Raw genomic sequence first — 9665 nt, forward strand, 5'->3', positions numbered from 1 at the left:
TCAAAACACACCTGTCCAATCTCACCCCAGTCTTATGTTCTGCCCTTATTCTACTTTGCTGCAGCCTCCAGCCACCCTCCCTTCCCCATGAACCAGACAGTCTAAATGATTTAACAGCATCATTACTTGAACTTGTCACCCTGTTCATATTATGCCTCAAGGATCTTGTACATGCTGTTCACTCTACCTGAAAAGACACTCCTAATCCCTCAGCTGGCTCAACTTCTAACTACTCAGCTCAAACAACATCTGCTTTGCAACACCTTTCCTCACCTAACTGAGCTAAGTCTGTCATACCTTCCTGTGTGTTACTCTCTATTATTGCATTTATCATTCTGTTTTTCATTTATTTGTTTATATTTTAGACTTTCTGAATAGAATAGGAATTGCTTGAGAAGAAACACTGTAGTAGGGCCCTCAATAAATGCTTGCTGAATAATATTATAAGGCTCATGGAATTATGCTCTGTTTTCTAGAGTTGACCTCTATGAAACTGCTGTTATGCAGCCATTTTTGACCTACAGAGATAGGAATTCCATAGGATTCAACCTAAATATATCCCAAGAGGTAAATCCTGAGAAGAGTTCAGATTGTTAACTTTACTAAAATAATTATAACTTCTTTTTTAAAAAAAATATATTTTATTGATTTTTTTAAAGAGAGGAAGGGAGTGGGATAGAGAGTTAGGAACATCAATGAGAGAGAAACATTGATCAGCTGCCTCCTGCATACCCTCTACTGGGGATGTGCCCGCAACCAAGGTACATGCCCCTGACCGGAATTGAACCTGTGACCCTTCAGTCCGCAGACCGACGCTCTATCCACCGAGTCAAACCGGTCAGGGCAAAATAATTATAACTTCTAATGCAAACCCAGAATCTTCTCAGATTGTATGGAAATTCAGCTGAAGAAATTCCCAAATATAAAATTTTTTCCCCATAAAGAAATCAGCCTACTCCTGCCAGCATGGCTCAGTGGTTGAGCATCGACCTATAAACCAGGAGGTCACAGTTTGATTTCTGGTCAGGGCACATGCCCAGGTTGTGGGCTCGATCCCCAGTATGGAGCGTACAGGAGGCAGCTGATCAATGATTCTCTCTCATCATTGATGTTTCTATCTCTCCCCCCTCTCTCTTCCTCTCTGAAGTCAATTAAAATATATTTTTAAAAAATCAGCCTATAGTTTTCTTCTCTTTGTACAAAGCCCACCTGTTATTCTGAATGGAATTTTTTCTGTCACTTGATTGCCTTACAATTAAAAAGAAAGAGCTTCCAGCTCCATTTTGAGGTTGCCGAGACTACAGGAAAAAGCTCTCCTATGATTACTTTATGTACTTTTTTTTTTTTTTTACATACATTTACAGATATCTTCCTTGGGTCTCTATCTGGATGCTTTCCTCTCAAATCTTTGTTAATAGGACAGTGGTTCAGTGGTTCTCAACCTTGGCTGCACATTAGAATCACCTAGGAATCTTTTTAAAATCCTGATTTCTGGGTCTCATCCTCCAGAAATTCTGTTTCTTTGTTACTAATGTTTTGGCCACGCCCCATAACAAAGAAACAATTTCCGGAGGATGCGGCCCAGAAATCAGGATTTTATTTATTTATTTATTTAAAAAATATTTTTATTGATTTCAGAGAGGAAGGGAGAGAGAAAGATAGAAAAATCACTAATGAGCCGAAACCGGTTTGGCTCAGTGGATGGAGCGTCAGCCTGTGGACTGAAGGGTCCCAGGTTCGATTCCGGTCAAGGGCATGTACCTGGGTTGCGGGCATATCCCCAGTAGGAGATGTGCAGGAGGCAGCTGATCGATGTTTCTCTCTCATCGATGTTTCTAACTCTCTATCTCTCTCCCTTCCTCTCTGTAAAAAATCAATAAAATATATTTAAAAAAAAAAAAAAAAAAAAAAAAAAAAAAAAGAAAAATCACTAATGAGAAAGAATCACTGATCAGCCACCTTCCGCACACCCGCTACTGGGGATCAAGCTCACAACCAGGCATGTGCCCTTGATCGGAACCGAACCTGGGACCCTTTAGTCCACAGGCCAACGCTGTATCCACTGAGCCAAACCAGTTAGGGCAGAAATCAGGATTTTAAAAAGATTCCCAGGTGATTCTAATGTGCAGCCAAGGTTGAGAACCACTGGCCTAGACAGTGGTCGGCGAACTCATTCGTCAACAGAGCCAAATACCAACAGTACAACGATTAAAATTTCTTCTGAGAGCCAAATTTTTTAAACTTAAACTATATAGGTAGGTACATTGTTATTAACTTAATTAGGGTACTCCTAAGGCTTAGGAAGAGCCACCCTCAAGGGGCCAAAGAGCCGCATGTGGCTCGCCGGCCGCAGTTAGCCGACCACAGGGAGGATAAGCATAGGGTTTTGGTTCAACAATGCTCTGGGAAGCCTTTTCAGCTTTAGCATCACCACGCTAATCAATTTCCATGAGAAGTGTCGCTGCGGGCAGATTCCAGTGCAATGACACTTGCCACCTCCCATTACTGTCGCTTCACTGTTCCCGAAGAGCTTGTTTCCCAAGTATATTTACACATGACTTTTCATGACAGTGACTGGCTTTCTCCCAAGCTGAAAGATCAACAGAAATGTCTTCATATTATTCCTCAACACTCTTTCAAAACTCAAGTCAATATAATAAAGTTGAAATGAGAGCTTATATAAGTTCTTGCAAAGACATTTCTTGTCTGACAATAACTCAGAAAGATTTACCCATGAAAGCAACGGTAATAAAGCAGGATTTCATCTTAATTCTGTTGGACCTATTCGCTATTTTGGTTATAGCAATATTTTCTGCTTTTCTTTAAAAGTCAATTTCCTGTTTCCTCATAACTCAGTACTAACTGGAAGCAGAATTCTCATATTCTTGCCAGCATACAGAGTTGGCCGTCATCTGGACTATGTGGAATATCTTTGTGTGGTTGAGTTTTGTCTAGTCAAGTTCCCATAGTTTGCAGTCTAATATAAACATCTGGCTTGAAAATATATGCTTAAAAATGAAGGAATGTGTGTGTGTGTGTGTGTGTGTGTGTGTGTGTGTGTGTAGGGGGGGAACTTACCCTACTAGGTAGAAAGACTTATAAAGCTATAGAGATTAAGCCCAGCCAGTTGAGCATCAGCCCAGGAACCAAGAGGTCACCAGTTCAACTTCCCGTCAGGGCACATTCTTAGGTTGCAGACTTGATCCCCAATAGGCGGCACGTAGGAGGCAGCCAATGGATGATTCTCTCTCATCATTGATGTCTCTCTCTCTCTCCCTCTCCCTTCCTCTCTGAAATCAATAAAAAAATATTTTTAAAAAAAGATAGTTGGTGGATAGATAAATAGCCAATGGAAAAGAATAGGGGGTCCTAACCGGTTTAGCTTTGTGGCTAGAGCAGCGGCCTGTGGACTGAAGGGTCCCAGGTTTGATTCCAGTCAAGGGCATGTACCTTGGTTGTGGACACATCCCCACTAGGGGGCGTGCAGGAGGCAGCTGATCGATGTTTCTCTCTCATCGATGTTTCTAACTCTCTATCTCTCTCCCTTCCTCTCTGTAAAAAGTCAATAAAATATATATATATATATATTTTTAAATATATATTTTATTGATTTTTTACAGAGAGGAAGGGAGAGAGATAGAGAGTTAGAAACATCGATGAGAGAGAAACATCGATCAGCTGCCTCCTGCACATCTCCCACTGGGGATATGCCCACAACCCAGGTACATGCCCTTGACCGGAATCGAACCTGGGACCCTTCAGTCAGCAGGCCGACGCTCCATCCACTGAGCCAAGCCGGTTTCGGCAATAAAATATATTTTAAAAAAAGAAAAGAATAGGGGGCTGAAAAAGTCCCCAAGTATATAGAAAGGAACATTATGACTGATTAGAAATCAGTGAAGAAATGATGAACTTAGTAAATGGTATAGGGATTATTTGGTATCCACATGGAAAAATAAATAAAATCAGCCCCTTACTTCACAATGTATACATACAAAATTCCAAATGGATTCACAATTTAAAAGTGAGAAGAAAAATTCTGAAGTTTTGGAAGAAAATACTTCTTTGATTTCAGGAAAAGGCAGGACCCCTCCATCTGCATAAGAATACAAAATGCTCGTTAGCCAGGCTCCACAACATACAGACAAGTGCCAGGAGAGGCATGTGCTCCAAGTCAGTTAGTGATGATTGAGGAAGTGTAATTTTACATTTGTTATTTACTTACAATATGTACCTTTCTGAATTTCAAATGGTATTTATAATAACTTACAATAAGTCACAGTCATACTCTGTGAAAATTAATATAGGCAAATATGAAAACAGGCAGAGCCAAAGCCAGTTTGGCTCAGTGGATGTAGCGTCGGCCTGCGGACTGAAGGGTCCCAGGTTTGATTCCGGTCAAGGGCATGTGCCTGGGTTGGGGGCACATCCCCAGTGGGGGATGTGTAGGAGGCGGCTGATCGATGTTTCTCTCTCATCAATGTTTCTGACTCTCTGTCTCTCTCCCTTTCTCTCTGTGGAAAATCAATAAAATATATTAAAAAAAAAAAAAGAAAACAGGCAGAACAAAGAGGCAATAATTATAGATTCATGAGTAACTTATGTATATATAAAAGGCTAATTGCAAAGTGTCCCCTCTGGAGTTCTACCGGGAGACTGGGAGTTCGATCACTTGCTATGATGTGGGCTGACCACCAGGGGGTGGCCCGGAATGAAGGAAGGCCCTGGCCAGCAGCTGGAAGGCCCTGATTGGCCCTGATCACTGGCCAGGTCTAGGGACCCTACCGGTGCATGAATTTTGTGCACCAGGCCTCTAGTTAAATATAAGCTCTTCTAACACCTTAAACCTTCCACTCAAAATTAGCCACTCACTACACTGACTTCAGCTGTAATTTTACTTTTAAAGGAGCATGAATATTCTATTTCCTTACCATGCAAAAGAAATACAGTTATGGAAATTCATTCAATTATAATGAGAATGAATCTTACTACATCTCAAAATCTTAGGACCTAGTGAAAGTCATACAGAGAATCCTTTCTCTGCCTCCTTGCATGAATCCCAGAGAACCCTGTAGGAGACCCAGAAAACACAAATAACTGGCATTTTTGGGAAGGCATTTCTGGTTCCCTATTGCAGCCTCCATGCTAAGAAAAGATAAAAACAGCTAGGCATCTCTGCAGTCACTGCAGACTTGGAGGCAGAGCTACAAGTGATTGCCAAAGTGTTTTCTGTGGCCAGAAAACACAGACGAGGAGCTGCCTCTCCCCCTCCTTTGGCCTGCGGGACCTGGGAGGACAGAGAGGGTCCTAGTGTATCCCAGATGTGAATGATAAATAACTCAATGAGAGGGGTGTCTGGTTATGTTAGCACAGGTAGACGGGTAACAGTTATTGTTGGGGTCTTTTTCCCTCTTTGGAATTTTAAGAATTGAGACCTTACTTGCTTTTTTCCCCTTTGGCAAGTTTTAATTAAAAAAAAATTCTTTTTCTCTGAATGGTTTAAAAATATTTAATTTTCTTCCAGGCATTTTCTTGAAGTAATTTCCTGCTTTAGCTTTAAAAATGTTAAATGTGGGATGGGGATAAAGAAAGATCTACCAGACTTTAGGACAAATAATCCTTATATAAGGCCAAATCAAAAGTATCCCAAGAGAAGTACAGTCTTGCCATCTTCTATAATTGGTTTAAAAAGATGGGACTAAAAACATACAAATCTGTCACTTGATTGCCTTACAGTTAGTATGGAAAAAACTTCCATTTTGAGGTTGCTGAGGCTACGGGATAAAAACTCCCCTGTGATTCCTTTCTGGTATCTGTTTCAGGTTCTGTGATTGTCTGAGTGATCAAAGACCTGTGGTTATGCTGGGCTGCATATATATTTTTGTGTCAAATGGCTATTTAAGAACAAGTTTTCTCCTTAGCCACAGGTGTAGCAGATTTGAGATCAGATTCTCATAGTTTTGTGCTCAAGAGGGAACTGGGAATACTGAACTTGGAAGAGAAAGAGCTCAGATCTCCAGAATAGTACCTGGTTATAATTTCCTGCCAGTCATTTCCTCTGCCACACAGCAAAACCCTTGCTGAAAATGGAAAGAAAGGTGATTATCCTTATTCTTAGACTTTTCTTTGCATGAAAAGAGAGCCAAAGTGATTTCTTAATGTTCTCTTAGAGAGAAGAAACTGAAAGAAAACTGAACCATGCTTCTCCATTCTTTTTTTATTTTTATGACCCCTGAAAAACTTTGTAGCATCAAGTCTTGTTAACAGAGTTCTCTAAGTAACTTCTTTTATTTGGTCAAATCAATTCACTACTATTCACAGCTCTGAATCACATTTATTCATGGGTATTTATTGAACTGCCTACTATGGTACTGTCATTGTACTAGTGTGGATAGACTGAAAAAAGCTTACATTCTAGTTGGGGAGAAAGAAAATAAACAAAATCCTATAAAATATGTTGGTACACAGAAATGTGAAAGTAGCTATGGAAGCCTCTAGAAGTGAGTCATGGTCACAGAGGGTTTCCTGGTGAAGATAATGTCTCACCTGAGTTTTGAAGGATGAGTAGGGATAGCCAGAAGAAGAAGTGGGGACTTGGGTAAGTAGGCATCCCAGGTAAAGGGAGGGGTCAGAGTGGCCATTCAGAGTCTAAGACGGTTGGGGTTCACAGTTGATTCCTGTGTAGACGCTGCTACTGTTTTAACTAGTGTGTGTCCCCGTGTATGCCGGATGCATTCCAGTGCTACCTGGAGCTCTAACGTGTTGGAATAGAACCCTAATAATCACAGAGTAGGCACATGTTTGGACAGGACCGTTGCCTTTCTGGTCCTTTCACACAGTCCCTGCTGTCTGCATGCCTAATGTACTTCCATGCTTTCATGTGAACTAATTTTTTAGAAAATGTGGATGTTATATAATCAGAACGCCAATACCTAGAGGCAATTCATTTTGCCATTAGTCAAGAATTTTATTGACTATCTTTGTCTTGGCTAACCCATCTGGATTCCACCGTACTACTTTTCAATCATGAAAAGGTTCCCTTGTTTTTAAGGCAATAAAACATTGTTTATTGTTTATGACATTGTTTGGCATTTTCTTTGTTTGGAAGACAGGAAGATATAATAAGGCATTTTACTAGGCTTTTTAAATTTAAGCCTTCATTTTTCAGGAAGAATAATGCATACATCTACAGCCTAACCATTAAATTCTAAATATGACCCATTTAAAAGAGAATTTTTAAAAATACCATCATTTTAAAGGCTATTTCCTGACATACTTCCTACTTTCCCATCCTGCAAAAAAACACCAAAACTATACACAAGATTACAGCTGCGTTTCTGAACCAACAAAACGATCGTTTCTATTCTGAAATTTGGCATATCTCTGTCTAGAACCCCCTCTGTGCTGTAGGCCCAAAGGTCGTGATGCCAGTCACAGCTCCAGGAGGTTCAGCTATATCACTCCTGGTCACCAAGCCTATGACAGCACCCTCACTCTCCACTTTCTAGAGTGAACTAGTAATATGTTTTCCTTTTACATGTGACTCAAGCTTGACTCCTTGATCCCTGGCTCCCAGCCCTCTCTTGCCCTTCCCTGGGGATTCCAGGCCCACGCCTCCCACCCAGCCAACTGTTGTGCTGCTGAAACCCAGATGCGCTAGAGGCCTTCCTTCCTTCCTTCCATGAGTAGTTATGGGGTGCCTACTACATGTCAGACACTGCTCTAAGCAGACACCAAGACAGACAAAAATCCTGGTCTTCAAGAGGCTTATATTCTGTTTTTGTTTTTGTTTTAGGAAATAATTTTTAATGTTTTCTTTTTCTTTACAAATCACCAGAGCATCATGCAATGCTGCCAGCATCGGTGCAAGCCTGGGCCACAAACGGGCTAGGACCCTCCATATGACTTTCGTTGTGGAATTACCGCCGCTGCATGTACCTTCCTCTGAGCTCTGCTTTGCCTCTTATGACTGTGGCCATCCCCATGTCTTACACACCAGCCACAGGAAGTCTGGTCGCCCCTTGATCCCCTTCACAGAGAAGATATCCAGAGTTTTGGCTCCTGTGCCGTCAGCACAGGTGATTGCTACTCCCACCAAAAGGCTCAGGAAAATCCGAAATTTCGCACTGGAGGCCCCACCACGTGCTCGCTTCGACACCTTCAACACCGACAAGGGACTTATGTTCTAAGGTGCATTTATGTTGCCTGGTGCCCTGCTCTCCGTTTCCACGGTCTCTGCTGGTGTGGCTGGGGCCCAACGTGCCTTCCAGGCACTTTGCTTCAGTGCCACTCTTAGAATATCATTCTCAGTACAGCTCTTCCAGTTCATTACATGCAGATGTGTTTACAAGGCATGCCCTAGTACGGTGATGGCGAACCTATGACACGCGTGTCAGAGGTGACACGCGAACTCATTTTTTGGGTTCATTTTTCTTTGTTAAATGGCATTTAAATATATAAAATAAATGTCAAAAATATAAGTCTTTGTTTTACTATGGTTGCAAATATCAAAAGATTTCTATACGTGACACGGCACCAGAGTTAAGTTAGGGTTTTTCAAAATGCTGACATGCCGAGCTCAAAAGGTTCGCCATCACTGCCCTAGTACCTAGGCAGGGAGAAATTCCTGCCTCAACTACACACTGGGCCCCAAGTCAACATCTGCCTCCCAGGATTCAGATCCTGCAGAAAGGTCTGGGGTGGAGGGTTGGGAGGTATCAGTGCAGCTTGTTCCTTCCCTATAGTAAATTCCCTCTAAAGGATGTTTCCCTCCCATTGCTATTTTAACCATCTGATTCCTGCCAGGCTCTCCACAGCCAGCTTTGCCATCAGACATGAACTAATAAACGTGAACCTTTGAAAAAGGGATCTATATCCCAATTTCTAATACACAAAGGTTTTCCCCCATCCCTATATTAATTTGAGGATGCAAATAAAAGTGGGAATAGAGTACCTTTCAGCTTCACTAGATAGCATCCAAGCTCAAATGCCAATGAATGGCTACCTTTTTTCATCTAAATGTCTGAGTCTCAGGTCGCCATTGAGCTAAAAAAATATCCTATTATAAATGAAATACAATCAACATTGTGAAAAAAGGTGAGTTTTTATTTTTTAAATGTGTTTTTATTGATTTCAGAGAGGAAGGGAGAAGGAGAGAGAGAAAGAAATATCAATGATGAGAGAGAATCATTGATCGGCTGCCTCCTGCATGCCCCCTACTGAGGATTGAACCTGAAACTTGGGCATGTGCCCTTGACCAGAATCAAACCCGGGATCCTTCAGTTCGCAGGCCGACGCTCTATCCACTGAGCCAAACCAGCTAGAGCATAAATGTTAGTTTTTAAAAAGCTACCTGAATATTTTCTGGATTTTTATTTTAAATTAAGCTCTTTCCAGTTTTTATTGTAAAAAGTAATATATAATCATTTTTAAATTAGACAATGAATATAGAAAAACAAAAATATAAGCCATAGTCCACTATCCAGTGATAATGATACTTGTAATTCCATTGCTTTTTATACATTTTAACTTCCAATCTCTCAAAAACATTTTAATTAAGAATTTAATTATATTGCCCCCCCATCATACAGAAAGACAGAGTATAAAAAAGTTCCTAGTTTTCCCCTTCAATTGCATTTCTGAGAGTTAATCATTGGTATTAACTG

The sequence above is a fragment of the Myotis daubentonii genome, chromosome 5 (assembly GCF_963259705.1).
Source record: "Myotis daubentonii chromosome 5, mMyoDau2.1, whole genome shotgun sequence".
NCBI lineage: Eukaryota > Metazoa > Chordata > Mammalia > Chiroptera > Vespertilionidae > Myotis > Myotis daubentonii.